Source organism: Oryctolagus cuniculus, chromosome 17 (genome assembly GCF_051225735.1).
Source record: "Oryctolagus cuniculus isolate XC-2025 breed Fujian yellow rabbit chromosome 17, ASM5122573v1, whole genome shotgun sequence".
Taxonomy (NCBI): Eukaryota; Metazoa; Chordata; class Mammalia; order Lagomorpha; family Leporidae; genus Oryctolagus; species Oryctolagus cuniculus.
Window position 1 is genome coordinate 39,910,540 of NC_142883.1, and position 27,700 is coordinate 39,938,239.

A 27,700-nucleotide genomic window follows, 5' to 3' on the forward strand; every position below is an offset into this window, starting at 1 on the left:
TCCTAGAGCAGGTGTTGTCTGGGGAGACCACTGCAGACTCTGGGTAGAATCATGAAAATGCAGAATGAAGAGTGAATGCATCAACACGTGCGCTCTTGACTTGCACCTCTCTCAGAGCCTTACTTTCTTTTTTTTTTTTCTTTTTTTTACAGGCAGAGTTAGACAGTGGGAGAGACAGGGACAGAGAAAGGTCTTCCTTCCGTTGGTTCACCCTCCCAAATGGCTGCTACGGCCGGCACGCTGCGCCGTTCTGAAGCCAGGAGTCAGGTGCTTCCTCCTGGTCTCCCATGCGGGTACAGGGCCCAAGCACTTGGGCCATCCTCCACTGCCTTCCAGGGCCACAGCAGAGAGCTGGACTGAAAGAAGAGCAACAAGGGAAGAATCTGGCACCCCAACCCAGACTAGAACTTGGGGTGCTGGCGCCACAGGTGGAGGATTAGCCAAGTGAGCCGTGGCACTGGCCATCAGAGCCTTACTTTCGATTGGTCTGACTCTTGCTAGTTATCCCTTTCCTCCCCCACTGGAGGTGAGACTCAGTAATTTGCCCATGGCTTAATCCATTCTTATCAAATGAGTAACATATTTCCAGGATTGAAAAATGGTCAACTTCACACAGTCATTGCTATCAAGAGCATTTCATTTAACTTCCAAGAAGTTAGCCCTCCAACCGACAACACCCTCACTCTTTTTTTTTTTTTTTTGACAGGCAGAGTGGACAGTGAGAGAGAGAGACAGAGAGAAAGGTCTTCCTTTGCCGTTGGTTCACCCTCCAATGGCTGCCGCGGCCAGCGCGCTGCGGCCGGCTTACCGCGCTGATCCGATGGCAGGAGCCAGGAGCCAGGTGCTTTTCCTGGTCTCCCATGGGGTGCAGGGCCCAAGCACCTGGGCCATCCTCCACTGCACTCCCGGGCCACAGCAGAGGGCTGGCCTGGAAGAGGGGCAACCGGGACAGAATCCGGTGCCCCAACCGGGACTAGAACCCGGTGTGCCGGCGCCGCTAGGCGGAGGATTAGCCTAGTGAGCCGCGGCGCCGGCCCTACACCCTCACTCTTCTACCGGGAAACGCTTTTGGGGGACTCAGAGGCCTGCCTCCCACTTTCCTGTGGGATCCCACCATTCCTGGGGTCTTCTCTAGGTTAGCAAGTTGAATGATGCCAAGATTTTAGACTACTCTATGTTTCCACTGCACATCGCTATCAATCCTAGGACCAAAGGGCCTTGGGAGATTGTATGCTACAACCTCCTCTTCCTATGTGAGGGGCACACCTGTTCCAGAGAAGGAGGCCAACCAGCTATGGTCCTAGGGAAAAGCCTCCTCACTCTGCTGAGAGTTTGGACAGACTTCTCAGCATCAGCAGCTATGTTTCTGCCTCAGGGAGGGGGTTTGCCTGAAGCATTTTTAGAAAGTGATTTGGCTAAGCCAAGTTACCAGACAATATGCACACGGAAGACGAAAGGGTGTGAATCAGGAAAGAAAGTTCTGGAAAGTGATAGTGTCTCCCTCCCTGCGCTGTCAAGAGGAGATGCTCTTGGCAGCTGAAAGAGCAGTCATGGGGTGGAGGCTGGGGGCTGTGTGTGGAAATTCCCACTCTGAGGCAGCTTTGGAAGTTCCCAGATCCCCTGGAAGAGCTGTGCTTGACTGGAGCCTGCATTCCAGATGCTGGGCCTGCAGCCAGGGAGCTGTCACGTGGGGCTGTGCTGGGAACATCTTAGCGTAAGTCTGGGTCAAGCGCCTGCTTGGAGGTGCACGAGAGAAAGGCCTGGGGATAGTGGGGGAGGGAGAAGTGAGGATTGTGTTTTTGTGCCCCCAGAATCCTCAGTGCCTCTGGGGCCCCCTCCCCATTAGCTCACAGATGAGGAATGGAAAATTCTCCTGGTGAATAATCCTTCCTTCCTTCCTCCTGCTCGATGGACATCTGGCCTGAATCCTCCATGTGTGGTTTGGTCATCGCCGCAGACTCCCACTCAGTCTTGTTTGAAAGAAAGGAGAAATGAAAGTGAACTTTTCAGAAAGGTGAGAAGCCAGTGCTTGCTCTCTTGCTTGGGCCACTTCTCAAGATCACTCTGGCCCTTCCCTGCTCTGCACCTCTCCAGATGGCTCAGGGTCCCTGCCTGTGCGACTCAGCATTTCCAATGAGAGGCATGTTGGTTCTGCACCTGCTACACCCTTCTAGACCCTTCTCTGGGGCCTCCCCTCCAGCTTCTCCCTTCCACTCCCCTCCTGGTTGTCTCTTGGCTCCAGGTGGAGCAGAACCACTTTTGGTGGGGCTTCTACTTTGTCATTTCCTTTCAAGGACCATGGTCCTTTTCTATGTTTTCACAGAACATCACATAAGACATTATCCTTGGACATCATCCACCTGTTTCTCTGAAGGCCAAGAACAAGCCAGGACCAAGGTGACACTGAAGACTAATGGCAGTGGTTGTGCAGGTTTGTTCCTTTCTAGGCTCTTAGTGTGGTGCCCTTTCTCAGGATTTGCACAACCTCTTGGCCATAACATTCCTATAGTCAGCATCTGCCCTATGCAGAGAACCAGGTGGAGGCTGTTGTAGAGAGATAAGTGAGCCAGATGTGAAGCTCGCTTTCCAGAAGAGACACAGAAGGAAGAAGCCTGGGGGAGCAGGGCTGAGCTTAGGAAGAGGGCCGAGCAGAGCTCACTCCAGGCTCCCAGCATCTCAGCATCTCCTGTGACCTGGGATGGATCTGCTCCATGTCTATTTGTGTGAGGAGCCAAGGGTGCACCTGCGCATGGGAGGAAGAGGTAAGGGCCATAGCAGATGGGAATATTCATGTGCAATGGCCTGGGTTGGTTGAGGGGAGGGATCATGCCTGAGCCCAGCAGGGGGCTTGTCACTTAGATCATCTTCTGGGCAAATCCTCCTGGGCCAGCACTTGAGCTCTAGGGGGAGGGTGCTGCCTTGAGTGAGGAGAAGAGCCAAGTCAAGAGTTAGGTTGATAACGGTGTGAGCCACTCAGCAGTACCCTTGGGTTGCACAACTGGGGGATAGCTTCTTTCTTCATGTAGGTCTTGCGTTACATAAGATAGCTTGAGCTATGTGACCAGGAGTGTTTGAGGGAGAGGTAGGGGACAGGTGAGCATCCCTGTGAAGGTGCTGAACTCAGGGCTGGATGTGGTGAGGACTCTTCGGGAAGCAGAGATGGTGAAGAGCAGGTGCAGCAGAGACAGAAGCAGCCTTGACAGCCTTTTGTTGAAGCCTTTGTCCCTGGTGCTGGGGTCACCTGAGGGGAACTCAAGGGACACACAGAATGACTGCATCAACCAGAGAGACATGGGGCCATGAGGGTGCCCCCCAGGGGCCCAGAGAAGGCTGCTGGTGGTACATTTGGGAAGGGTTGGGCAGGTTTTGAACCTTGGAGGATTATTGGGTGGAGGAGGGGTCACATTTTAGAACAAATTAAAAAGAAATACTGTAAATTCCCTTAGGAACTTGCTAAAGTACAGATTGCAATTCTGTAAGTTTGGGTGGTGCTGACCGGCTCCCAGATGGGTGATGCTGATGATGCTGGTGCCTGGCTCTATTAGAACCACCTTAAGAGGGCTGAGGATGGGAAATGCTGGTCAATTGTGGGGAACAGTGAGCAATTCATTTTGCCTACACCGAGGCTCTTGACTGTGGTTCCCACATAGGCTTCAGGAACCAACCTTAGTCATCATCCATGTTCATGGAAAGAGTCCCTGTCTTCTTAGCTTAGCAAAGGCAACCATGATCTCCAAATACTTAAGTTCCACTGAACCTCTCAGAAGCAGAGTTACGGTGCAGGCGTCTTGTCTAGCATGTAAGACACTGGCTAAGATGCAGTATCCCACATTGGAGCACCGCGTTTCAATTCCTGGCTCTGGATTCTGATTTCAGCTTCCTGCTGGTGCACACCCTGGGAGGCAGCAGTGATGGTTCAAGTGATTGGTTTATGCCACTCATGTGGGAGACTTGGATTGAGTTCTCAGCTCTGTTGCAGACATCTGGGGAAGTGCATCAGCAGACGGGAGCACTGTTCTCTCTCTCTCTCTGCTCTCAAATAAAAACAACTTAATAAAGTAGAGTTCTGGGTTTCACCCCAGACTGGTTGAATCACTCTACATTTTTTCTAAGCTCTCCCCAACCCTCAGATGATTGCCAGTCTGCATTCAGGAACTCAGAGCCAGGGCTGGCGCGCAGCTCACTAGGCTAATCCTCCACCTGCGGCGCCAGCACCCCAGGTTCTAGTCCCAGTTGGGGCGCCAAGTACTAGTCCCAGTTGCTCCTCTTCCAGTCTAGCTCTCTGTTGTGGCCCGGGAAGGCAGTGGAGGATGGCCCAAGTGCTTGGGTCCCTGCACTCGCATGGGAGACTGGGAGGAAGCACCTGGCTCCTGGCTTCGGATCTGCGCAGCGCCGGCTGTGGCGGCCATTAGGGGAGTGAACCAACGGAAGGAAGACCTTTCTCTCTGTCTCTATCACTGTCTATAACTCTACCTGTCAAATAAAAAAAAAGGAACTCAGATAAAGCACAAGGTGCCTGAAGCCAAGGCTGTACTGGCTGGGCAGAATGGCACCGATAGGAGTGAGCCACAGACAGAAAGTAGGAAAGAGATAGGAGGAGAGGGAGGAGTATGAGGAGGTGACTGGGATACCAGAAAGAGCCCCAGGTAGTGTCAGAACACTCAGGCCAGAGACCTGGCCCTGCTTCTGGGTAGCTGTGCAGCCTAGACCAAGTCTCTGGACTTCTCTGGGCATTTTCTGTACAAGGTGATTAGTAAGGCAGCAGTTTCTAATATTGTCATGAGACTTGTGTGAAGAAATACTTGTGACAAGAGCGCTTTGTAAGCACTGGATAAAGAGCTGTGTCAGACTAAAGGCTGGTGAGCTGCAGGCTTGGAGGGAGGCTTGGGCACATGGCTGGCTCCAGATAGCGCATCTGTGTATTGCTGGCATCCCAGGCAAGCCTGCATTCTTAGTTGTTGATGTGAACATATACTGGTCCCCTTTATCATATAAGGCAGTTTTATTATACAAAGCATTTCCATAGCTCTTCATCCCTGTTTTCCCATCTGCCTATAAGAGAAGGCTTTGAGGGTCAGAGAGGGCTACCCCACAGTCAAGTCCTAGCACCTCACAGAGTGGCAGCTCTCACAGGAAGTTTGCCTCCTGCTGGGCCTTGTCTTCCTGCTCATCTCCTGAGGTTCACCTCCTGTCACTCTCAGCCTCATTCTCCATTTCTCAAACTCCCATCCTCTACCCTACAGCATGGCCTTTGCCCACTCTGGATCCCAGCACCCGCTGCAGTATCTTTCCTGTAGCAGATTCTCAATAATTATTGCTTGAATCAATTATTGACAGTCCAGGAATCTCAAATCATTTTTCCAGATACCTAAGCTTGTGGGATGATTTAATATCAGGGAAACTGGTGAAGAAGCAAGACATTTTGGTTTTCTGCATTCCCTGCTTCTTCACTTTGAGGAAGAGCCAGTGGCAGGGCTGTGGGGAGCCACAGGGAGGGAGAGTGATTTTCAAGGGCTGCACAGGTCCTTCTCTGAGCTTGATCTGTTTCTGGTGCTTGCGAAACGCCTCCTGCTGAAAAAGGGAAACTTCCGCTGTCCCAAAGCCGCTACTTTGTTCGTGCTTGCAGCTGGGCCATTGGTGGAACCCCACATTGCAGAGCCCTGGCTCCCTCCAGAAGCTCTTGTTGTCTTTCCTGTAAGACATCTGGAGAGAGAATCTGAATGAAAACGAAACTTGTATTTGTCCAAGTTGGGAGGAGAGTCAGGGAACTTGATTTGCCAAAGTGTACACATCTCTTCTGCCTTAAATGCAAGGACGTAAAAACAAAACACTACCAAATAATTCAACTCTATAACTCACTTACTACTCAGAGGGAATGAGAGAAATGGTCCTCTTTCTGTTTGGGTGGCCTGAGGTGCAAGGCACAAGGGAGGAGAGGGACTTATGGCTGTCTAGCTCATTGCTAGCATTAGCCCCCAGCAATAAGGGCTTAACAAATACATGAAAAATGAATGCATGAGGGACAAATCAGAGCTGGAAGTGTTACAGAAATCCCACAGTGAAGAGAATCCCTGTACTGCTTAATTTGAAGTCGAGAAACACAATTGCCCAGGATTATAGAGTGTCTACCAAAGCTGTGGGCAGACAAGGTATGTGTGTGTGTGTGTGTGTGTACACGCACACATGCTTGTGTGTGCATATATGCGCCTGATGATATGGATCTTAACATTTTCCAGCAAGACTACCAGCTACGTTTTTCTCTATGCTTTTCTCTTTGTTTAGAGAAATCTTGAAGTACAAGTGGACACTTAATATGGCAGAGGCAAAGAATGGAAAAGAGCTTGGCTTGCCCATGGACAAGGAAACTGGGAAGCAAAGGGCTAGGGGTTAAATCCAGGTGTTCTCATTCCAAGGCCAGTCTTCTCTGTGCCCTACCAGGCTGCTATGGGAGTGCTTCTTCCTTGAAATTCAGTCTTTTCTTTCTACTTGTTGTTCTTTGCTACCCTTATCTTGAGGTTCACCAGTCAACAACACCTCTACCCAGCCTGTAAATGGAAGGCTTAGTAAAGAAGTGGAAGGTTAAGCAAAGGGAAGGTTGAGGGGAATGTAAGCTTCCCCACTTCCTCTAAGTCCCTTAAAATGAATCAATCATCACCTTATTTCAGCCCTTTCACCATGGTCCCTCTTTGGACTCTGTCATCCTCCTGGACTTCTCCATTTCATAATATTTAACTTAGTCACCCATTTCTCTGACCACAGTCTTCTACTTCCTTGCACTTCAGCAACTCTGTGGCTACTGCATCAGCTCCTCCAGTTCTCTCAGCCCCTACCTGACTTCTTTCCTCTGCAGCCCAGCCTGGGGTAGACTGCTCTCCCACCAGCTTACAGGGCTCTCGTTTGTATGATTCTATATATTCCCAGCTGCCAGTGCCCAAACCCAGGTCACTGATGACCTGATCATCCCCTGTGTTATTATGTGACCACTGCTAGACTGCTGGGTTTTTCTGAGAGACCTTGCTGACCAAGATTCAGCTCATGCTACAGACTTTTCCATGCCACCTGTGATCCTGCAGCATCTCCATAGTTTGTGTCACCCGTGCGCCACAGCAGCACTGCAAACCTTCACCATCCTCTTCATAATCTGTGCTTTATCACTCCCAGGAGACAACATACTATGCCCGAAACAAAGCTTAATTCCATCTTCTCGTTGTTACATCTCTTCCTCCTGTCCCTAGAAAGCTGGTCACTCTTGTTGAAGGTCATGTCTTCTGAATCTTGGATTCCCTGCCACTTCTTCTGGAAATGAGTGCTCTCTGTTGGCTACCTGCCTTTTCTATCTCCCTCTTCTCACTCCTTCCTTCCCTTCTTCCAGCCCATGTGCCCATGTCTTCTTCATTGTAAAAAGGATACATTTTCCTTAACTCTGTCATCCCTCAAGCTTCTGCCTTCTCTTTCTTTCCATGGGAAACGTTTTTGAATGATTGATTCCCATAGGTGATCTCTGTCCTCTCACCTCCAATTAATTTCTTGAGTCATCACCATGTGTCCCCCACATCCGGGTTTCAACTGAAATTCTTATGGTCTCACCAATGACGTCTCATTGCCCAGTAGGAAGACCTCTCCAGAGCTGTAAGCCAACTTGGAATCAGTGCCAAGTGAACATTTTCTATCTTCCTCTGTGTCTGGGCTTCTGCTCTCTCCTCAGAGGATCCATGCCTCTCCTTTCTGTGTGATATTCACAGATTTCTCTTCTCTGTTCATCCATCCTTTTTTTAATTAAAGATTTATTTACTTACTTGAAGGTCAGAGTTACACAGAGATAGGAGAGAGAGAGAGAGAGAGAGAGAGAGAGACAGAGGTCTTCCATCTGCTGGTTCACTCCCCAGTTGGCTGCAATGACTGGAACTGTGCCATTCCGAAGCCAGGAGCCAGGAGCTTCTTCCAGGTCTCCCATGTGGGTTCAGGGGCCCAAGAACTTGGGCCATCTTCTACTGCTTTCCCAGGCCATAGCAGAGAGCTGGATCGGGAGTGGAACAGCAGGGACTAGAACAGGCACTTATATGGGATGCTGGCGTTCAGGCCAGGGCGTTAACCTGTTGTGCCACAGCTTCAGCCCCTTCTCTGTTCATCCTTAAATGCTGCTCATCTCCAGGAAGCCATATTTTCATTCTCACTCTTCACAGGAGTTGGCAAACTCTTGGCCCCTGCCCAGTTCTGGCCTGCAGGCATGTGCTGTTCCAAATAGAATCAACTGGAAGTACTTAAAATTAGGAGATTGTTGATTTTAAAATCTAGGTTTCTGGTTTGCTTGGATAGACTCGTATTTAACAATGCTGAGCCCAGATTCCTTCATAGCAACAGCGCATGCAAACAGAGTTGTAACTGTCCCTCTTCACAGGTCCCCAGAGACTCCCCTTCCCACTCCCAGTGTCTCTGTGATCTCACACTTGGTCATCTGTTGTAGTTGAGTGTAAAGCCATTTCTCTGTAACTTCCACATTTAAGGCTTTTGTAATTCAAGGAGGTGATCTTTGCATGAGCTCTAGACATGGATTTCAGTCAGCCTGCTGGGCATTTCCCCTTGGATGTCGCTCAACTTCAATGAGTTCATCCTTTCTTCTTTGCATCTCTTCTTTCCCTCCCCCTCTCTTCTTGCTTTTTTTTTAAGCACAATGTAATAAAGCTACATGGCAGATATAACATTTCTGCTTTAGAAGGCCTTGGGAAATCATTTTGGGTGGAAGATATGGTATGGGACTGCTGTTGAGGGTGTATTACACAGGAAATAACCCAGGTTTCCTTGTTTTGTGTATTCATTTGGGATGACTTGGGGTTGGAGAGCCTATGGAGAAATTTTTATTTGAGAGAGAAAGAGAGAGAGAGAGAGAGAGAGATCCCATCTGCCAATTCACTCCTCAAATGTCCACATTGGCCAGGGATTCTGATGCCAAGAGCTGGGAATTCAGGTCTCCCACCTGAGTGGCAGAAATGCAATCATTTGAGCCATCACCATGCCCCCCAGTATATGCATTGGCAGGAAGCTGGAATTGGGGGCAGGAAGAAGGTAGGTATGGAGACCAGGAACTCTGACAGAGGACATGGACATCCTAACCAGTAGCTTAATTGGTAGGTCTAACATTCTTCCACAGAGAAAGTTTGAGGAGGGGTCTTAAAGTCCTCAAACCATCCTTTGACGCCATCATTGTGAGTGCCTACTGTGCCAGACACCATGCTGGCTGAAAGGAAGGCAGATAAATATCACACATCATGCTATTCCCAGATCTGACTCCCCTACCATATATTCACATCCTATCCACCCAGATAGCCAAGGTAGAAAGCGTATGGCTGCTTTTGATTTGCCCCTCCACCTCCTCTCACATCTAATTAGTCACTCAGATCTGTCCATTCCACTTTTTGACACTTGAATGAGGTGTCCCTTGCATTGATTATCTTTTCGTTCCCAACGACCCTGCCTTTGTGCTCTATTAAGACAGTTCAACATCATTTCTTGCCAAGAGAAACACCACCATGCAGTCTACCCTTTTTACTGATGGCAAATTTACCTTCCCAAGACCTCCAACCTCATCTGCTCAAAATGCCTCAGGAGCATTCCATGTCTACCTGCTAGAGCCTTGTCAAGGATGCAGTGAAGGGGCCCAACCTCCCCAGGATTCCTTTCAGGCCACATCTCACCAATCACTCCTTTTGAATTCCCTGTGCTATAGTGACACCATGTTTCTCATCTTTTCCAGAACAGGGCCCTTCTGTGTACTCTTTCCCTTGCTTGCAAATGCAGCAGGGCTTTTTTTGAGAAGTCTTTTCAGACACACACATTTTTGTGTGCCCTTAACACATTGCAATTTCCTTTGCATAACACTTTACTGTACACTACCTTTTAAGGATCATTTATGTGTATGTCTTCTCTACCATGTAGACAAGGATGCTTCCAAAGTTTCATGGGCAAATGGAGTTAGAATATAAATGCAAATTTCCCAGGAACTTTAGGATAGACAGGGGCTATCTACTCATCTTTCAACCTATCCTAGCATCTCAGCCAGGGCCTGATATTTATTTACCACTCATTCATTCATTTACCACTCATTCATTTAACGGGCAATAACAAAGTAGCTTCTCTGTGCTGGTCATGAATGCCATTCCTGGCACATGTCTGCTGAATGAATTAATTGATGGGTTGGGGATGGTTAGATCTCACTAAATAAAAGATCAACAGCTGGAAATGGCTACTGCGCTTTCAGTGGCCCTGCACCACACTGGACTTTGACCCAGCAGAGTTAACCCTCCTGATGAATCACCATGCGACCTCAGCTGAGTGGCTGTCTTGGGCCCTCATGTGCAGAAGGGAAATGATAAAACTCTGATTCTCTTTAGAGCTCTGAGTATCATTTTTCCATCCCCTTTTCACACTCAAGGCAGCTGTCAAGGAAGGAAATACAACAGTTCTAGTGATTTCTTACTGGCATTAAACATGAGACTTTGTGCCCAGGACATAGTATTTAGCATCATTTTAATTTATACCCCTAACAACCCTGTATGATGAACATGACAGGGTCTATGGTGGCATTCCACAGAGAGGTCAAGGACCCTGCCCACATCACAGTGCAGGAATTTGGTGGACAAGGATGGGAAGCCAGGTCTTCTGCATCCATGGCCAGCACATGTTGTACTCCCCATGACTGCTTGGCCAGGCTTCTTGGTGAGAAAGTGGGTCTGAACACCCAGATTAGAAACCTGATGTGGTCCACAGTAGGGTCTGCTCTTGCATCTTGGCCAACAGCACATCCTCCGCTTCCTCATTTCTTGGATATGTTTTGCAATAATTTTTTTTAATCTTGGCATCTCTAGGCAAAACATCAAGACTCTAGTTCCTTTTTAGGTCGTTAGTTTCTACCGCCTATTTTTGATTAGTTATTTCTTCCAGTTCCCCATATCTCTTTCTCTCACTTCATTTTATCTCTTTGGAAATTGTCAGCAACGTGGCAGTTTCGGTGACATCAGACACTCCCTTTTGAGGGATATCACAGATTTTTCCAGGCTAATACTAGTTTCTAGGCCTTCTAGGAAAATATTTCAGTAAATCACCCTCTTTCCTCCAATTACTTGCATTTTATAAAATAAGCAGTTCTCCCACATTGCTGGGCCAGCTGGATTCCTAGCTGGGCTCTCAAGGAAATCCAGAGTTAGCTCTGGCTCCGGACTCTCATCCTTTGCTTGTGGCCTTTTCTCCAAGTTGAACAGAGCTCAGCGTTCCTAACATCCTATAAGATGAGAGATTGCCCCTCTGCCAGTGAATATAGTCATTAGGTAAATGTTGACATGAGCAAGGCATCACATCCAAGCCTCATTTAAGCATAGAGAAAGCACTGAATTGCCCAAGGATACACAGAAAATTACTGGCTTGGGCTGGAAGGTAGTTCTCTGACTCCTTGTCTGGTAAGGGGTCTTTCCTTCACTACAAGGTGCTGGGAGCATCAGGAGCCACTGGTAAGTGATTTGCAAAATCTCTAAGTGTAGGCTCTCTCTATTGCTGTCATTCTTCCTTCATACTCCTAACCCTTAGAGAAGATGTCTAGCAGAGGTAATACCTCTGCATCACATACTGATCACAGGAAGCAAAGCTCTTACATGACATGATTTCAGCCATAGGAAGCATTCATGGGTCACAGACATTGAGGCATGGCCGTGTTAGTTGTTGATTATTCACATATCTATTTCAAAGCTGCAGAGACTCCTGTCCAGGCTCATAAAACTCTCTAAGGTCACCAAACAATATATCTACAAAGAAGAGCAACATCAAGCTCCTTTTTCCATCATGACTATTATAATGGCAATTATAATTACTTAGAGGTATGTTGCACGTTACAGGTGATTAAACTCATTCACATACATTCTCATTTTTTCACAATGGTCGCACTACAAAAGTCACTTCTCCCCAGCCCCCGCCAATTTTACAGTTGAGAAACTAAGGTTCACAGAAGTTAAACACTTAGCCCAGGTCATACAGATGGAAATGAACAGAATCCGGTCTACAGATCCCAGGCAACTTTGCTATATGGCTCTCAAATACAGATGCACAATAATTAAATGTACCTGTAATTAGCAACTTCAATAGTCTTTCTTCTTTAGATCCTTATAGAAATCTTGTGATGTTCATCCCAATTTTTCCAGAAAAGAAAATCAAGATTTGGGTGATTAAGTTGCCTGTCTTGCCTCCTATGGGGAAATACTCCACTGAGCCCAGGAAGCCCAGCAGGCAGATGGCTAAGGACCCTGTTTCCTATTCAGAACTCGCTTTCCTTTCCTATTCCTGCTGGGTCTCTCTGAAGGAAGGAAGGGGACTTTCTAGCATGAGTGAATTAGAGGATTCAGTACTCTTGATGTCTTAGGGCCTCCAGTGTCCCTAGAGGAAAGCTGAGACAGGATGTAGCAGTCAGCACTGACTAGACATCAGTAATGTCCTGAGAGGCCAATTCCTTCACTCACTTGCTCATGCATCCACCCACCCATCTTTTAGCAAAGTTTTTTTTAAAGATTTATTTATTTATTTGAAAGTCAGAATTACACAGAGAGAGGAGAGGCAGAGAGAGAGAGAGAGGTCTTCCATCTGAGGGTCACTTCCCAATTGGCCACAACGGCCAGAGCTGCGCTTATCCAAAGCCAGGAGTCAGGAGCTTCTTCCAGGTCTCCCACACGGGTGCAGGGGCCCAAGGGCTTGGGCCATCTTCTACTGCTTTCCCAGGCCATAGCAGAAAGCTGGATCAGAAGAGGAGCAGCTGGGACTAGAACCGACGCCCATATGGGATGCCGGTGTTTCAGGCCAGAGTGTTAACCTGCTGCGCCACAGCGCTGGCCCCTTAGCAAAGTTTTATCAAGGATGTTTTCCATGGAAGACATTATACTAGCTGATGAGATACCAGGACAGAAGAAAACATAGCTTGTGACTCCCAGGAGTTGCATGTTGGCTCCACAGATTGAGTAGGAAAGAGACCCCCTGGACCCTTCCATCTGCCTTCTGCTCCCCCATCCTCATCATACTGAGTGGCATCACTTTCCTTGAATTTTTAAAACTCTTCCCAGAGATGTCAGGCTCCCAGAAGGGCGCTTTACCTATAACCTCACACCTCTCATCCACTCTCCACTTGCTGCCAAAGACTCTGAAAAGCCAATCTGATTGTGTCTTTCCTGCTGAAAATCCTCTATGGTCTGCCCTCTGTACTCAGCATACCTACCCAGAGTGCCATCAGAGCACGGCCCCTGCTCCTCTCTCCAGCCTCCACTGGCCTCTCCTCCTTCAGGCACCCTGCCTCCAGAAAGGTCAAGCTAATCCTAGTCCTCCCCACATCACCAAAGGCACACTTCTGGGGCTTGGCATGAGTGATTTCATTTTCCCAGTAGTCTTCTCTTTACCAGGTCAATGTCTACTCATCCCACAAAACCCAGAGAGCCCTTTCCTCTTGGAAGCCATGGCTGGAAAAGATGCCATTTGTAACGGATAATTTTATGTCTCAACTTGTCTGGGCTTAGGGATGTCCAGATAACTAGTAAAACATTATTTCCAGGTGTGTCTGTGAGGCTGGTTCCAGAAGAAATGAGCACTTAATTTGATAAACTAATCAAAGAAGATTGCCCTTACTAGTAAGTATGGGTCCAGATAGTAAGCATTGAGGGTCCAGATAGAACCAAATGATGGAACAAAGGCAAATCCAGTCTCTCTTCTGGAGACAGGCTATCTCTCTTCTCCTGCCCTTGGACGTCAGAGCCCCTGGTTCAGACGCAGGCTGAGTTATACCACCCAGTTTCCCTAGCCCCCTGAATCATGTGAGTCAACTGCTTGTAATGAATCTCTCTCTCTCTCTCTCTCTCTCTCACACACACACACACACGGTTCTGTTTCTCTGCAGAATCCTGACTAGTGCATCCATTTCCTATATTTCTATAGCATAAATGTTGACCCGAAACAAGTGATTATCCATTATATTGAAATTGTTGGTCCTTCTTGTCTCCCCAACTTTTCTGTGGTTCTGGGGCTTGGCCCAAGAAGGTACTTACCAACGTCTTTTTAAGCACATACAGGAGAAAATCCAGAGAAAAACTCTATTCTGTGGCCCACAACAGCTGCCAAAGCACAGCCAACCTGGCCCACTCTCGGGGGAGCTGGGCCCCAAGCAGAAGGAATGTGTTTGGTTTTCTGGAGACAAAAGGGGTCCCTATCAGTCCCACGGATGTTGAAGAATGCAGCAGCAGCTGTGAGTCACTGTGACTGGGAAAGCCCACATGCCTTTTCCTTTCTATTGGCCCTTGGACATGTTCCAAGAGGAAAATAACAAGCAATCTGACCTTTTTTGTCTTGATAGCTAGTATTTCTTCTCTCTGTTCTATGGTAAGGGTTTCAACCCAGAATCTTCTGTTCTCCCCATAAAGGGACAAACTGGCAAGACCGCAGCTTGGAGAACTAGAGGGCTGGCCCTGTACACAAGTATCTTGCTGGACCCAGGAACTGGGACCCACCCACCTGCCAACTTCTAAGTCTCATGGGACCTACAGAGAACCCCTGAATCCTCAACTAGCTTCCCCTGCTAAGGATCCATCTTCATTACAAAAAGGTGCAGATGCCAGAAATAGAGGGAATGACAGTGGTCATTTTCAGAAATCTCCAATATGTAGGATCTTTCTGCTGGACACTTTTACATATTATCATTCACATCACTGGGAACTTACCATGGGGTGGATATTGGGTCTACACTAACTCCACATTCACAAACACGGTTCCAGCTTCACCAATGTCCACTCTGAATTCTCTCAGTAGCTTTATGGGCTGAGAGGTATTACCCAACCTCGCCCTCATGCAGATGAGAAAACTGAGGTCTGGGTAAATGCTGGAGGTCATGAGTGGGCTGAAATCAGAATTCGGGGCACGTGACATCCCTGTGCCAGTTACAATGACTCACGGCTGCTCCTACATTCTTCAGCAGGTCCTTCAGTCTTATCAGCTGCCCAGAAGAGGAGTTTGATGGCATGGCTCCAGGACAACCCTGGAGCTGAGATTTGAGGAAATATAAAAAAATGGCTCAAATCACAAAAGACCCAAATGTCCCATCCTCCAGTCCATTGCAGGGCCTAGGGTTCCCACGATGCTGCTGAGTCTTTTGACTAAAGCACACTCTCATTTTGTCATTCTACCTTTGTGATTTTTTTAGCAAGTGTTTGTCACACAACTCCTTTATATCCTGAGCAGATTTCCTGAAAATGACTTTTTTCCTTTTACTTAACTCATTTTGAAGGAAACATTTTGTAATTACTAGAAATTTGAAATCAATATAATCAGAACAAATGATTTTTAATTTGAACTTGAGGTAGCTGTCTACCTGGTGTATTGCTCACTGGAGAGAGAGGGTAGTAAACACTGAGGTTTTCTTCTTGATGGAATCAGAAAGATGCAAAGATGATTGAATACAGAATGCCTTTCTCTACAAGTGGTTCCCAGTCTGAGATAGCAATGGCCTGGGCTACCACACCATAGATGTTCATGGCCAGGGAGTATTCAGCAGAGCAACTCTCGTCTATTAGCACACACAGGGCTTTGTGGCGCTGATGCCCTCGTACCAGACCTTCTGAAGATACACACACTGTGCTGAGGGCAGCTGGCATCAGGCCAGGCCACCTGAACCTCGCTAGCATGAGTGGCATGGGCAGAGTTGGAGGGTAGTGGACTGCAGGTAGCATGTTCTGGAGCACCAGAGTAATCACAGGCAGTGATGGGGAAGCCCCAAGAACGAGTTGACTGCCTTCCTGTCCTGCCCAGCCTTGGCTCTGGGCAGAGACTGGGGCATGGTGAGAGAGGGAGTTGATTGCTATCCCCTAGAAGAACTGAGAAGGAGAAGCCTGGTTGGAGGCCCTCCGTATGGCTGGGCAGAGGTCCTCATATGAGTCTGGGGAAAGGCTAGGGAAAGGCCCCTTGGGCTGGAGGGCTTCCTCTTAGCAGGACAGGGTAGCCCTATTTGCAGCCCATTTCATAAAATCAACAGGAAACTTCTCAGAAGGCCACATGGGATGAGCTGATGGTGGGCAGAGGAGACAAGGAGAGGGCACTTCAAGCAGCAGGTGAAGCCAGGCCGGGGTCTGGGGTAGAGAAGGGAGCCACCAGCACACACTGATGGGACTCCACATGCCAGCCGCAGGGGCAGGGATGTGACCAGCACCAGCCACTGTCAGTCATCACTGCTCTGCCCATGAGGAAATGAAAGCCCAGAGAGGCTAAGCATGGATGAGGATTGCACAGCTGGGGAGAGCTCACCCCAAGAGGCTCAGACCTTCGGTTTCTGGTTGGGGGTAAAGGGTGGTCTAGTTGCCCACATGGTCAGGACCTCCCTCTGAGCAGATGAGGTATGGGTAAGGCAAGGCTGCTGCTTCTAACAAGGTCTAGGTTCATGGTCAGCCCTATGCCCCTGATTCCTGCTCTGCATACAGTCTTATTCACAAATCTGAGAAGTCACTGCCTTCTCCCTTTCAGGGGTGTGGAAACAATGTCAAGGTGAGGTTCATCCACTGAGGTCACTGAGGCATCCCTCTGTTCTAGTAGAAGTCCAGGCCTCCTGCAGCACCTGGGGTGGGTCCGTTCACTCCCACTGAGTGGGGGAGAATTCCCTGGGATTTCCCAGATGACTGGAGGCATGGCTGGGCCCAGACTGGGAGGGGTGGGAGTGGCTAGTGGCCTCCCTCTGGCCACTGGACAGCTCCAGAATGGGGCCAGAGTATGACCTGCTCTCAGGGCTGAGAGTTCATCTCTGTAAACAGGTGCCCATGCTGCCCGTTGGGGACACTCAATGGAGCTGGGAATTTCCCACTGTCAGGATCTGGGAGGGAATTCCAGGCGTTATCGTGAAGCCCTAGAGCAGGAAGAGATCCTGGCCACGTGGAGATAGGGCTGTCCATGTCTGACCCTGCCATTTCCCTACCTGATCTCCTTGGTTTGGCTTGGCTTGGCTGTGCCTCTTTCTACAGAAAGCCCAGCTAAGAAGTCAAAAGAGCAGACCCAAAGCTTCAGTGGGAGAGAACTGACCAAAAAAAAAAAGATATTTGTTTTGTTTTTTCAAGATCTATTTGTTTATTTGAAAGAGTTAGAGATAAAGGGAGGGACAGAAAGAGAGAGAGAGAGAGAGAGATTTTCCAGCCTCTGGATCATTCCCCAGATGGCCACAATGACCATGGCTGTGCTGGGCCAAAGCCAGGAGTCAGGAGTTTCACTGGGTCTTCATGTGGGTACAAGGGCCCAAGCACTTGGGCCATCTTCTGCTGCTTTTCCCAGGCACATTAGCAGGGAGCTGGATCAGAAATACTGCAGCTGGGACAAAAACTAGTGCTGATATGGGACACTGTCATTGCCAGCAGCAGCTTTACCCACTGTGGGACAATGTTGATCTCCCTCCACCAAAAGGATATTTGGATGCATTTCAATTAAATATTTAGTGAATGTCCACAAGATACACAGAACTATGCTGGACTCTGTGAGGGAGTTAGATACTGAATAAAGAGAAGGAAATGTCTGGGGTTCTAGATGAAAAGAGGGAGAGGAACTCAAGTTCACAGACCTATGCATCATATTAGGTGTGAGGCACTGTCTTTAGCCTGTTTCATGTAACCCTTATAATGCCCATATTGAATGTGTGCTACTATTGTTCTCATTTTACAGACAATAAGCCTGAGACTCCATGAGGTTAAACAACTTGCCCAATGCAATCAGGCTAGCAGGGGACAGATTTGAGTTTTGATGCAAGAGTCTATAAATCTCTCCCCCTACCACTCTTCCTGCCCAGACGTTTTGCAGACTGGGACCCTTTAGCCAGAACTTTCTGTATATACAGTTCCATTTTAATACCAGGAACCTCAGAATCACAGGAGCATCAGTCAGAAAATCATTTCAGTGCATTCGGTACTGGAGGCTTGGATTTGAACAGAGAACAGAATTGCACTGCATCGTTAGGAACAGGGGCTGGCAAAACAAGTGTGCCCTGACTCATGCTCTGGCTGTGGTTGTCACCAGCTAACCTCAGAAATGGGGCTTCAACTGGAATCCTAGGTTTGCTTTCCTTCTGATTTTGTAATGCAAGTTGCGGAGCCATAGCAGCCTTTAATTCATCGCACATATCTCTTTAGCCACTGCTAGGTCTGGCTTGGTTTACTGGTTTCCAGATGCCTGAGGCTACTTAAAATAATGAGGTCACAAGAGTCAATTTAGCTTAAACCACATCGTTGGGTCTGTGAGACATAACTTATTTATGCTGATTATTCATGCATTTAGTAAAAAGTTAAGGGCTTGGGCTTCCACATGCATGCGAACTGCTGTATCTCCTTGCATCTTGGCAATGGTTTCTTTTTATTATTATTATTTTTTTATTTTTTGACAGGCAGAGTGGACAGTGAGAGAGAGAGAGACAGAGAGAAAGGTCTTCCTTTGCCGTTGGTTCACCCTCCAATGGCCGCCGCGGCCGGCGCGCTGCGGCCGGCGCACCGCGGCCGGCGCACCGCACTGATCCGATGGCAGGAGCCAGGTACTTCTCCTGGTCTCTCATGGGGTGCAGGGCTCAAGGACTTGGGCCATCCTCCACTGCACTCCCGGGCCCCAGAAGAGAGCTGGCCTGGAAGAGGGGCAACCGGGACAGAATCCGGCGCCCCAACCGGGACTAGAACCCGGTGCGCCTGCGCCGCAAGGCGGAGGATTAACCTAGTGAGCCGCGGCGCTGGCCGGCAATGGTTTCTAATGGGTGAGTTGGGTCTCACAAGCACTGGCATTGCTTCCTTCCGTCCTTCTTTCAATCACTCATTTATTTGGCACCAATTTTATTGACAGCCTCCTATGCTCTTAATATTGCAGTGATGAATAAGATAAAGGCCCTGCCATCAAGGACTTCAGAGCTCTTGATCCCAGAGAAAACCCATTCAACTCCCCCATTGCACCTGCTGCTGGTGTAGAGGATGCGTAGCATGAAACATCTAGATTTTCCATAAGATGAGTTTCCATTTTGAATTTTCAGAAACTTGATACTGCCTTTACTACATAAGAGTTTGCCTTGGGATTCAGTTCTTTTCTTTAGAATCAGGAGAATTTCGGGGTATCACCCCCATAAGCCCACTAGCCAGGAACAGGCAGTACATTGGGATGGGGCTATATGTGTTGGGAGTAGCAGACTGTCTTCTTGAACTGAAATAGGACTTTGGGTGGAGCTTCACGTGGCTTCAGAGAGGGTAGGGGCCAATTTTTCTAGGTATGGGTCATGAGGTCCATCAAATTTCCAGCCTTAGCTTTAAAGGTTATCTTGGGACTATGTGGTTTATTCTGATCACGTGATGCTGTGATTTCAAAGCTGGACAGGAACCATCTCATCTCCACCCTCTACTCACTTTCTGCCAGAGTCTGCTAGAGCCTTGGGCAGTTTCAGGGAAAGGATGACTCACCATAATGACCATTCATGCAGAAACAGTGAGCCATGAAACGGGCACCATGAAGGTGAAGAGGGAGACCAAGTACTTCCTAACAACACCCATTCTTCAGCACCAGTTTCAAGAGCAGGGGGTAAGGACTCTCTTGGTGCCACTGACGTACAAGTGTGCATGTATCTGTGTGAACACCTGTGGATCAGAGTGGAGACCGCTACATAATAGGAGCCACTAGAGTCTTGCAAAAAAGCAGAGAAACAAGAATCATTGGAAACTGGTTATTCTAGTTGGCAGGTTCCTGCTTTCCAGTACTGAGAGTTGAGATAAATTCACAGACCCACACAAACTTTCCCACCCCCTAAAAGGTGTATGTTGCTATTTGCTTTCATTTAACTTCAAATTCTACCCTAGCCCAAGGCTAATTCTCTGACTCTGTATGGACAGATGAGATGATAGAGATGAAAGCTAAATCATCTTTGAGCCTTGCTGTTGTAACAGATAAAATACTTGGTGTGAATCCAAGATTTGTGACTTCTGTGACAATCAGCTTATCAAAGTGCTCTGAGATTGAGTTCATGCTCTGGAAATCAAACTTACCACCTGCAAGAAAGCACAGTTACCACAATGGTCTTTAAAGGATGTGCTTAGTTTTAATTTTCCATACCACAAGAAGAAATGGGGAAAGGGTATGGCATGAAAATCATGCATTATGGGCAAAAAAATTGCTAGTTGTAGTCCTTTACAAAACTCTTTGGGCCACAAAAATAATTCCCAGCATGTGTCCCAGGACTTATTCCTTCCAGGAAACTCTTATTTTTCATAACTACCTGAAAGCTTTCTAAAAAATGCAGATTTCTGGGCTCTACCTACCAAGATTCATTCAATCTGTGTATGAGTCAGCGAAAGCAAACCTTAAACCAAACAGCTCCATGGTTTCAATGGCTGAATAGGACAAAAAGCTCGTTTTTCATGCTACAGTCCATTTATGGATCCATTAAGGCAGAGTTCTGCATTTCACACCTGGTTATCTGGAACCCAACCTCCACTCCCACCCCTTTAGACCCCCCCCCCATCTAATATCTCTGCCTTTCCCCATGGCCACAGAGTCCTTTCCAGGGTCTTCTGTGTCCATCCCACAAATGAGGACATGGAGTACAGCTACGGAAATGCATCTGCTCTTAATTGCTGTAGCTGGGACAGCCATGTCTCTTCCACTCATATCTCATGGGTAAGAATTTGGCCATGGTCCCATGCAGGGGCCTGGGAAATGTACTCTGTGTGCTGAGGAAGAAAAGGCAACGTGGTGAAAAATTAAGCAGCATAGCATGGTTGGGATGGGGACACAAATATGTATGTATGTATGTATATATTTTATTGTGCATATTTGAGGTTGCAAATATTATTTGATTGCAAGCATCTTTGGTAATTCCACCAAGGATGAAGCCCCTTTTCTTGAGAAATTCCTACCTGAAGGAATGCATATGGTTATCAGCAAGTGGGTGCTAATCCACTCTCATATCATACAGATTGCCTTACAGCAACAGAAATGGAAACACACAAGGCAAACACCCACTAGTCTCCTATAGTTTCTTGTTTGTGGCCATAGCTTTGCCAGTTGCAGCCCAACCCTGCAATTCTACAATCCAAGAAATGAAGGATCAGCAATTAAGAAGGCTCGTTCCACCTATCTGGGAGTCAATTCTCCATCCATAACACAGGAATTTTCATCAAAAAAGCTAGTTGAAGTGTCTATCACATTGCCTGCCACATATTAGGTATGCGATAAGTGTTGAAAAGTACTTAACAGAAGGCTGAGTTTTTAGGATCTCAAATCATGATGGGATTCACAGTCCAGAGATAGAGTGGACCTGGCTACTCTAAGTGTACTCTATAGATCAGCAATCTTTGTGTCATCTGAGGTTATGATAAATGCACTCTCAAGTCTCACTTCAGGACTACTGGTGAGAATTTACCACTTAACAAGATCTAAATATGATTCAACCACAGAACAAGATCTTCCTATTCAGGTTTCAAATTCCCCAAGATGGAGGTATGTCCAATGTCATCACCACAAGCTCCTGTACTTGAGGGGCATAGAGAAAGGGCAGAGAGTGATGGTCAGGGCCAGTGCACCATACTCTGGCAGAGAAAAAATGATGATAGTCCTGTTGGGGAGGCATCATTTCCATGTCCTGACAGGACTCTTGCTGTCCTGATTTTCTAATTAAAAGTCCCTCCTTGAAGCTACTCCTCTCCTCTGCTGCTCATTCAGGTTTTTGGTCCACATCCTGCTATAGCTGCTCTTGTTGTTTCTTAGAAAGATGCCTGCTTTTGTCATTTTTGAGGGCTATTCAAGGACAGACATGGGACATGCACAGAGTAATGGAGCTTTTAGGTCCTAACTTGTGATTCCAGAGGTAAAGAGAAGATTGTGTGGCATGCAGGTGGTCATGGTGATGGAGTGACTGAAAACAGACTGGACAAGATGTTAAAGTAATGGGAAAACCTCACGGTATATATCTGTGAGGAAGCTATTGCCTACCTCCATGGAGCTGAAAGACAGCTGCAAGTCAACAATTGCAATAATAGCATATTCTCTCTCTCTCTCTCTCTCTCTCTCTCTCTCTCTCTCTCTCTCTCTGTTATCTAATTCTGGTAACAAACATAAAAACAAATAAAATGATAACCTTTTATTTTTACAGACATTTATGATCTATATAAATTTTTCAATATATTTATTTATTTGAAAGGGAGAGTGACAGAGAGAGAGAAAGAGAACTTTCATCTTCTGATTCACTCCTCAAATGACTCAACAGCTAAGGCTAAGGAGCCTGGCACTCCATCCAGGTTTTTGACATGGGTGGTAGGGGCCCAAGTATTTGGACCAACTTCTATTGCTTTCCCAGGTGTAGTAGCAGAAGCGGAGCAGCCAGGACTTGAACTGGCACTCGTTTTGGATGCCAGCTTCCCAGGCAGTGGTTAACCCACTGTGCCATGGTGCTGGCACCTATATAACACTGTTTAGGCATTTGTTGATTTAGTGCATATTTATTGAGTATGTGTAATATATCGGAAACCAGGCCAACCACTAGGATTACAATGGTGAAAAAGACAGACATTGGCACATTGTATATGGAATTTACACTGTAGTGTGTTTGGCTAATTCTCATTGGTGTCTGCCCGGTGCCAATCACTGTGCTTCCAAGGACTCTTCATTAGTGATTCTCTGAGGTTGGTACATTTACTCAGAGGGAGTTGATAGGAGTTCCCAAGCCTCAACAGTGAAGGTGGCTGTCCAAGGAAATTTAGAGCTGCTGGTGGATGAGCCAACTTCTTGGCTCTGACACGATCACCCATCATGACCTTCCATTCCTGGCCCTCGGGGCTGCATAGAATCTGACAAGGATAGTGGTGCTCAGTAGGCTTGGGAGGCAGAGAACATTCTAGGAAGTAGAGCTTGAGTAGGTAAGAAGCTGATGAGACAGTGATGAGAGGACAGGGTGCCCCTTGCGGAAAGGACCATTTCTGGAATTAGAGCTGAGGCCAGAGGGTTAAGGGGGCTTTGCAAAAGGACAGATGTTGCTTATTATAGATAGAGTCCAGGCTTGGCAGTCATGGAAGAGAGGCACAATGGGGATGGCCAAGTAGGCTGGGACCAGACAATGGTGGGACATGGCTAGTCCTTTATCCTTTAGGCAACACGGAACCCTCAACACACGCAGGAGTTCTGTTTAAGTAAGGTCACTGACGCAGGAAGATGGGATTTGAATCGAGCACAGTTTGTCTAGGATGATGAGCTCTGCAAAAAATGGGTCAGAAAGCAGTCACTGTCTCCATCCCCAGCCTCCCTTCCCTGATGGATAGTTCATCACAAGTTCTCAAACTTTAATGTGTATTTCACAGGGTGGGGGTGGGGGGACTTGTTAAAATGCAAATTCTGATTAAATAGCTCTGGGGCAGGGCCCAAGACTGCATTTCTAACAAGCTTCCAGGTAAAGCAGATGCTGACTCTCTAAGGACCATACTGTGTAGCAAGATGCAGAGAATGATTACAATGTGCACAGAGCATCTTCGCCATGCTGGTGCTCGGCTGAACTCTTTGCGTATACATTTCATTCAGCACAACAATGAAGAGGCAGCTAGGATTATTATCCCTATCAGAAAGAAACTGGATTTCAGAGAGGTTAGGCAATTTGTTCAAAGCTACATAGACATTTTAGCCCAGTCTCTTTGAATCTTTCATGCCATGCAGTACAAATAAAATGCAGTCAGATAGTCAATGGCCTTCTCATTAGATTTCAGATCCTGCCTGCGGACACCCTGTTGTTATATTTTAACCACGAGAAAGAGTCAATCATTACTCATATCCAGAAAGGAAGGAAGAAGCAGTTTTCTCTTCATCTCGTGATCAGGAGGGATGCTTTTAAGGAAGAAGCATGCATGGTGCCGGGTAGAGGGAGGGAAGTCCATGAGAACAGTGAAGCAAGCATCATTTCGTGCCACTGTTGGATGTGGCATTTCAGCGTGAGGGGCTGGGGGAGGAAGTGTCTGTGGGCCGAGGCAGGTGCAGGAGTCGTTTGTTTCTTCTTCTTAAGACAAAGCATGGCAGGCAGCCCAGAAATGTCTCACTGCCACTGCTGGGGATTTTGGGATGGAGAGAATGCTCCGGAGGTTATGTAAGCCAGCATTGCGACATCCTGGCCTGGGTTTTCCCATTCTCTCTGCCCCAGAAGAAGGTGAGGTTTAGACTCAAAGCTGAGAAAGCCCATGGGATCAATGAGAGGCGGTAGCTGAGGAGGGCTTTGATGGACTCCCTCTTGCCCTCAGGACAGTCTGGCTGTCCTTGTGAGTATTAGGTTCACGTGGCAATACATGAAAACTGATTCTTGTGGCCAGGAGCTGGGGTGGCAGGGCTGGTGTTTTATGTGAGTTATCGACCCCAGCCTCACCTACCACCTCTTTTTAAAGGTGCTCAAGCCTTCTCCTAGACCCACTGAATCAGAATTTGTAGGGTCAAGGATGGGCTTTCATTTTTAATAAGTTTCCAGGTGATTCCAAGGACTCTATTAGCAACATGAAAAACCTGGTCAAGACAGAAAAGAAAGAATGCAGGCTCTGAAGTCAGACAAACTTCAGACTTGTGCCTCCTCCAAGTGGCTTGTTAGCTATGTGACCTTGTGCAAATCACTTGACCTCACTGCCTCCAATCTGTAAAAGGTGTTTGTAATGGCCTGTACAGAGGGCTGTTTTGAGGATCACTAATAGGACTGAGTCTGTGAGTGCTCGCTGCTTATCAGTACTTAGTAGGTATTTGTGTGCTTAAATTCAGGGTCTTCCAGGCCCCAGTCTTGTTTCTTATTGAAACCGTCTCAGGTGCTTATCTGAGGACATTTTAGTTGGTGGATGGAAGGCCCTGGGAGGTGGAGAGAATGCTGTAGTAGGATTTGCTTTCATTATATTTGCGACATATAGGCTTTGAGAAGGGTGTAGAGAATCATGGCTTCATTAGCCTGGGGTAGTGTTCTGATTTCAACAAGAAGTATTTTAATGAGGATGAGACAGATATTAACCTTGTATTCCACAAATTTAGGCACACACATGAGGCCCAGGTTGGTCTCATGATGTGACATAAGTAACAGAAAAGTGAAGTTGATCTAGGGTGCACTTAAAAAGGTGTATGCTTCGGAATGAAACAGTGAGGACTCATTGTTCCTTTCCTGCTGGCCAGAGCAGCCTGCAGACCACACACTACCTGCTGTGGGGTGGGAGAGGAGTAGGTCCCACCTTTCAGAGGAGAAAACATAGGGTGGTAAGCGAGTCAAGACCACATAGTTGAAAAGTTTTTATAGGGAGTGGAGTGGTTTAATTTAAGTGGAAAGAGGCAACTGCTGTGGCTGCATGCAATTGTCTGGAAGCAGGAATTGGGGAAGTGGGCAGAAAGAGTAGAATTAGGACCCTGCAGTGGAATGTTCCAAAACACAGACTTAAGTTGCTTATATAGAACTTCAATAACAGCTACTACTATTAGACTTTTCTGTCTCATTCCTTGGATTGCCTTATGTCATCAGTCTTCTAGCAGTCTTGCCTGGCAGGCATTTTCCCCTCTACTTTTCAGATGATGCAACAGGTTCAGAGAGAGGAAATGACTTGTCAAAGTCACATCAAAAGGGTTGGGTTCAAGATCTAAATCTGAACTCCAATGACTGCTCACTCCTTGTGTTGGGCTCTCTACCTAGAAGCAGAGGAACCTGTGGAGGGGATGAGTTGCCTTGGAAAGTGATCCCTGTTGCTGAAGAAGACCATCTGTCAAGGAGTCCATGGAAAGCACTGAAAAAAAGCAGCTTGGTTTAGGAGTTAAAAGCTAAGATATCACCTTAGTAACACAGTTGCTGAGGTTTTATTGTTGGTGGTGGGTTGTTCTCAAGAGTTTGGTCCTGGGCTACGTCCCTGCAGTGAGCCCTCGGTAACTGTCAGCTCAGTATCCCATATGGGCACCAGTTGTGTCCCGGCTGCTCCTCTTCTGATCCAGCTCTCTGCTAGTGTCCTGGGACAGTAGTGGAAGATGGCTCAAGTGCCTGGGCTCCTGTGCCCACATGGGAGTCCTGGAGGAGGCTCCTGGCTCCTGGCTCCTGGTTTCAGATCGGCTCAGACCCAGTCATTGTGGCCATTTGGGGAGTGGACCAGGGGACTAAGACGACCTCTCCCTCTGTCTCTCCTCTCTGTTTGTAACGCTACCTCTCAAATAAATAAAATCTTAAAAAAAAAAAAAAAGGCTTTGGTCATCTAGTCTCGATAATGCTCAGACAATTGTCCCCTCTTATGCTCTACTGTTAGACACTTTCAATCCCAAACCCAGTGAAGAATCCCGTGCTGGGTTGCAGCCAGTATCCCAGTGAGCATAGAAGAGGAACACTCATGGGAACTGCATGGGTCTTCTTCTTGGAGCTGAAAGGGCATAACTTTAGATTTGAATCTAGTGCCTCTCTCTACTTGATAATTTTGAGCAAGTCACTTAACAGCTTTAAGCCTCAGTTCGGGAGTCACTGAGTAGATTATAAACACCCTACAAACTAGAAGTCCGTGTACACATTCAGAAAGGCCCAGAAGCTCCCTCCTCTGGCTTACTTTGAAGCACTGAGAAAGAAAGAAGCGAAAGCTAAGGTGGCATTGTCAAAAGCCCAGGTGATGTTGAAGATGAGCCCCAACATACATACAGAGCCCCTCGGCAAAGACTGGGAGTGTTTTGATTTCAGACACCTGAGAGAATCTCTTTCCAATCAAAGTTGACCACTAAGCATACTGAGAAGAGACTTTGGTGATTGCACATGCCAAAAAAAAAAAAAAAAAAATGCAGACTTTACAGATTACATCAGAAAGATCATTAAATGAACAAGTAGAAAGCAACAACAGAGCTTGATAGAGAATCTGATTTTCAGACTTGCCACATTATATTATTTAAAATGTTCAGTTTCCTACTAAAATTTTGAGACATGAAAAGAAACAAGGAGATAAACACATAAATAAACATAGCAGAGGAAGTCAGTATAAACTCTCCTTGAAGAAGTCCAGATGTTGGATTTACTATCTCAAATTTAAAAAAATTTAACCTTGCATTAAAAAAAACTTCAAACAGAAGAGAATACCAAGCACAAACTGAGCAGAAATAAGGAAATAATGACGATAAGATCGGATAAAAATGCATACAATAGAAAATAGAAAAACAATGGAGAAAATAAACAAAAGTTGTTTTTTTAAAAAGATTAACAGTTGAAGAACATTAACTAGAATAACCAAGGAAAAGTAATGTTCAAATGATCTAAATTGAGGATAAAAGAATTAATATTATTATTACTTGCATTTTAGAAATGAGAAGGATTATAAGGGAATACCATCAATGATAGCATGAACAACTGCGTCATACACTGGGTGGGAGAGGAAAATCTCTTCCCATAATATCAGGAAAAAGATAAAGATGTCTATTCCCAATACTCCTACACAACACTGTGCTAGTGGTTCTTCCAGGGAAATTGGGCAAAGAAAAGAAATAGAGCAAGGGGCTGGTACTATGGCCTCTGCCTGGAGCACCACCATTCCATGTGGGTGCCGGTTCATGACCTGGCTGCTCCACTTCTGATCCAGCTCTCTGCTATGGCCTGGGAAAGCAGTAGAAGATGGCCCAGATGCTTGGGCTCCTTCCCCCATGTGAGAGACCTGGAAGAAGCTCCAGGCTCCTGGCTTCGGATCAGCCC

General features: G+C 47.0%; 1 long non-coding RNA gene across 1 annotated transcript; it reads left to right on the forward strand.

Moving 5' to 3' along the window:
• Positions 1-1,711: 1,711 nt before the first annotated feature.
• LOC127484462 (uncharacterized) lies at positions 1,712-26,223 on the forward strand. The gene is made up of 3 exons (XR_007911469.3): positions 1,712-2,014; positions 2,324-2,431; positions 25,688-26,223. It is a non-coding gene; the product is annotated as an uncharacterized LOC127484462 (long non-coding RNA).
• Positions 26,224-27,700: the final 1,477 nt, after the last annotated feature.